The 5078-nt window shown below is 40.0% G+C and overlaps 1 pseudogene; it reads right to left on the bottom strand.

Annotated features, from left to right (window-relative positions):
* Nucleotides 1-2754, bottom strand: part of LOC102486778 (stress-induced-phosphoprotein 1-like) — a 9021-nt pseudogene extending 6267 nt beyond the window's left edge.
* Between the last annotated feature and the right edge of the window lie 2324 nt (nt 2755-5078).

The raw sequence follows: 5078 nt of genomic DNA on the forward strand, positions 1-5078 counted from the left end.
TTCTGCCAGAGACTTGTTGTAGAAATGTATGGCATCCTTGTACTTTTCTTCTTTGAAATAGGAGTTTCCAATTTGAGCATAAGCTTTGGCAATCTGTCGATAGTCCTCTCGGTCTTCTCTCCCCACTTCAGTGGCCTTCTCGCACAGCTCTCGGCATTTATTGTAGTCACCCTTTTCAAAGAATATGGCTGCTTAATTGGTGATGTAAGTCATATCTGTGGGGTCCAGTTCCTTGGCTCGGTCATAATGCTTCAAGGCTGTGTCAAAATCCTTCTTCTTGTAGGCATCATTCCCCAGCTCTTTTTCTTTCAGTGTCTGCTTCTTATTCTCTGGAAGATCTTCTTCCGCCACCACCACCTCCTTCTGGTTTGGTCTCCTTTTTGGGAGGAGGAGGTGGTGGTGGTGTTGCAACCTCTTCCTCCTCATCCATACTGCCCAGATCACTCCAAGGAGGACACTGAGTGTGGTCATGATTCGGGGGTCTTGTAGTTTCGTGGCCAGGTCAGAGGGCTTGTTTCGTAGTTGCTCTATCAGTTCCCGGTAGGTAGGATCACTGAGCAGTGTTCTTGTCCTGGGATCACTCTCCAACTTCTGATACAGATTGGGCATGTTGAAAGGGTTCATAAATTTCCTTTCTGCCAATCAGGCTTCCATATTATGTAAACCCTCTTTAAGTTGAGGGTTATTTGCTTCATGTTTTAAACCCTCCTCATAGGTTCGCTTGGCTTCTTCAAATCTGTTTAAGAACTCAAGAGCTGCTGCTTTTCTTGAAAACCCTTGCCCCAGTCGGGCTTTAGAACAACAGTTTTACAGTCATCCTCATAAGCCCTCTTGTAGTCCCCTTTCTTGGCATAGGCTGCAGATGGATTGCTGTAGAGCACATGGTTCTGGGGGTCTAACTTAATTGCTTCTGAATAGCACTGTAAGGCATCATTGATGTTACCGGCACTCAAGGCCTTATTGCCCTTCTCTTTCAGCTCATTTACCTGCTCCATAGCCCGGCCCGGAACCCGGTTGAATCGAATCCCGCCGCTTTGCGTTCCCAACCCGCACCCAGCATGAGTTTAAGCCACCGGGTCAAGGACTCGAACCATAGTCGACTACCTGGGAGTCTAGTCACATAGCCATTACGCTGCTTGTCCCTTCATGCTGCATTTTTAGGAAAAACATTTTTTAACTTTAAAAATTAGATGTTAACGTCCCCAGATAAACTTTAGTTTATAGAATTTTTCTCTTTTATTGCCTTAATTTTTTTCTGTACATTCTGCTCTTCCTTTTTACTCTGGTATATAAATAGTGTATTTCAAAGAGCACATGGTTCATTTTGTATCCCTTCCTCCAAGTTTCTATCATGTGACTATTCTAAAGTATAAGGTTGAGGAATTAGAAAATACTTTTTAAGTTAGATGAACTGGATTGAATTAAATATAAAAGTGCTTATTTCATATCAGGTGACCTGCTCCATCTGTCCCACTACATTCTTCCTTCTCTCCATGATGAATCAAGACAAGGTTTCTTGAATTTAATGAAAGGCATAAAGGTCTCAAATCACCAAAAAGCATTTATTTGATGTGTTTTTTGAAGATCTAAAATAAGTTGTAAAGACCAGGAGTTGTACATTGCATATGCTAAAAATGAAGCCAGCCCCATAGCCTAGTGGTTAAGGGCTGGATCCCACATAGCTGACTAGAGTTATAATCCCAGTCCAGGTGTCTTGGGAAACAAGGCAAGTATGAATGTGTGAGTGCTAACAGGGTAGAGAGATTGTGGCATAACCAAACACCATTTGATGGTGCATTCTACCACTGTTTGTCTCTCTCTGTTTCATTCTGGCAAGTACGTGTAACCTCTGGCACACACACATACACACACACAAACTTGGAGAGTCATTGCAAATTTATTTGTGTACTTAGCTAAGGCTATTAGATGGTTAATGGTCTAGGCAATGCTTTTTGCCAAAATAAACCCATTTTAAAAGTAATTTTGGGTGCCAGCAAGGGCATAGTGGTTAAGATGCTGGACTCCCACATGGCCAATTGTGGTATGAGTCCCAGACCTAGTGACTTGAAAAGTCACATGGCACATGTGTGTTCATATCTAAATCCCCAGGAGGAAATGAGTTTTTTCTCATGGCCATCCCCTGAGATGGGTGATTTCTCACTTTCCCTCTGTCTCTCTCTGGTGAAAGCATGATTCCTAGTGCAAAGTGGCCAGGTCAGAGGGCTTGTTTCGTAGTTGCTCTATCAGTTCCCGGTAGGTAGGATCACTGAGCAGTGTTCTTGTCCTGGGATCACTCTCCAACTTCTGATACAGATTGGGCATGTTGAAAGGGTTCATAAATTTCCTTTCTGCCAATCAGGCTTCCATATTATGTAAACCCTCTTTAAGTTGAGGGTTATTTGTTCATGTTTTAAACCCTCCTCATAGGTTCGCTTGGCTTCTTCAAATCTGTTTAAGAACTCAAGAGCTGCTGCTTTTCTTGAAAACCCTTGCCCCAGTCGGGCTTTAGAACAACAGTTTTACAGTCATCCTCATAAGCCCTCTTGTAGTCCCCTTTCTTGGCATAGGCTGCAGATGGATTGCTGTAGAGCACATGGTTCTGGGGGTCTAACTTAATTGCTTCTGAATAGCACTGTAAGGCATCATTGATGTTACCGGCACTCAAGGCCTTATTGCCCTTCTCTTTCAGCTCATTTACCTGCTCCATAGCCCGGCCCGGAACCCGGTTGAATCGAATCCCGCCGCTTTGCGTTCCCAACCCGCACCCAGCATGAGTTTAAGCCACCGGGTCAAGGACTCGAACCATAGTCGACTACCTGGGAGTCTAGTCACATAGCCATTACGCTGCTTGTCCCTTCATGCTGCATTTTTAGGAAAAACATTTTTTAACTTTAAAAATTAGATGTTAACGTCCCCAGATAAACTTTAGTTTATAGAATTTTTCTCTTTTATTGCCTTAATTTTTTTCTGTACATTCTGCTCTTCCTTTTTACTCTGGTATATAAATAGTGTATTTCAAAGAGCACATGGTTCATTTTGTATCCCTTCCTCCAAGTTTCTATCATGTGACTATTCTAAAGTATAAGGTTGAGGAATTAGAAAATACTTTTTAAGTTAGATGAACTGGATTGAATTAAATATAAAAGTGCTTATTTCATATCAGGTGACCTGCTCCATCTGTCCCACTACATTCTTCCTTCTCTCCATGATGAATCAAGACAAGGTTTCTTGAATTTAATGAAAGGCATAAAGGTCTCAAATCACCAAAAAGCATTTATTTGATGTGTTTTTTGAAGATCTAAAATAAGTTGTAAAGACCAGGAGTTGTACATTGCATATGCTAAAAATGAAGCCAGCCCCATAGCCTAGTGGTTAAGGGCTGGATCCCACATAGCTGACTAGAGTTATAATCCCAGTCCAGGTGTCTTGGGAAACAAGGCAAGTATGAATGTGTGAGTGCTAACAGGGTAGAGAGATTGTGGCATAACCAAACACCATTTGATGGTGCATTCTACCACTGTTTGTCTCTCTCTGTTTCATTCTGGCAAGTACGTGTAACCTCTGGCACACACACATACACACACACAAACTTGGAGAGTCATTGCAAATTTATTTGTGTACTTAGCTAAGGCTATTAGATGGTTAATGGTCTAGGCAATGCTTTTTGCCAAAATAAACCCATTTTAAAAGTAATTTTGGGTGCCAGCAAGGGCATAGTGGTTAAGATGCTGGACTCCCACATGGCCAATTGTGGTATGAGTCCCAGACCTAGTGACTTGAAAAGTCACATGGCACATGTGTGTTCATATCTAAATCCCCAGGAGGAAATGAGTTTTTTCTCATGGCCATCCCCTGAGATGGGTGATTTCTCACTTTCCCTCTGTCTCTCTCTGGTGAAAGCATGATTCCTAGTGCAAAAACCTTAAAAAAAAAAAAAGTAAGTTTTATATAAACTATGCAATTAATAAAATTCAAATGCAAGTTCTTACCCTTCATAAGATAACTTTTACCTATTCCCCCTAGATTTTATGGAATTCATAAAACATGCTATATTGTTATGTCTAAGATGGGTGCTTTTAGGGAATGGACAAATTATTAAACATTTCATTACAATAGAAATTGTAGCAATTGAAGTTATTATGAATTCTTTATTCTGTGTTTTTTTTTCCCATTGAAATAAATATGATTCATGGGGAGAAATCCATTATAAGAGAACAAATGTAGTTTAACTTACCTTTTCTTTTCTGGATTACTGAGCCAAACATTACAGCTGTCTATGTTGTCAAAATGCCATGGGAGAATTTAGTAGGAGAGAAGCCAATAATGTAGTCCGTTTCTGACATTTAAATAAATGTTTTTGCTGTACTGTCAAAATTAATCATTAACTTCAGCATTAGAAGCTTCTATTTCAATAGTAGAGGGAAATTTTCCCACCATCACTTCAGAGCAAATGTAACCCTGCAGCGTTGTAAATATATATTTTAGACTCAGAGAAAAGATGGATCCCACAGGATATTTCTCTTCTCTATCCATTGATGATGTCAGTGAGTCTCTGATTAGCTGCTGACATTTGAAATTATGGTGGGTCAACAAGGTTAATGAAAGCCTTCTTTATATAGCCATGTCCCCATCGCCTCTATGTCTTCCTGGGCTCTTGGCTTGTTTGCTGACCTCAAAAAAGTAAGGCAAAAATAAGAATACACACCAAAAAAGTATAGTTTGAGTACTCATGTAATGATAATTTCTAATATTGCTATTTGACAAGAAAGAAAAAGGTTAATGAACAGCAACTTAACCTATTTGGGGAAGACCGAGTACAAAGGGCCTCATTAATAACCTTAGTGAACTTACTGAGAATGAACTCTGTGTAGATAAAAACATTTCAATAGAATTGACTAGATCACAATATTTTTTTCTGCTTTTAAGTGACAGAGTTACATAAATTTCCCATTTCAAAATAGTGTGTCATCCCCTGTGTAGACAAGGAAAAGGTATAAAACTGAATTAGGGAATCTGACTCATTGATCATTGAATCTTAGACATAAAGAGGCCTTTAAGCCTCAAGATTTTTCAAATTG

This window comes from Tupaia chinensis, unplaced genomic scaffold, assembly GCF_000334495.1.
Source record: "Tupaia chinensis unplaced genomic scaffold, TupChi_1.0 Scaffold000037_3, whole genome shotgun sequence".
Lineage (NCBI taxonomy): Eukaryota > Metazoa > Chordata > Mammalia > Scandentia > Tupaiidae > Tupaia > Tupaia belangeri.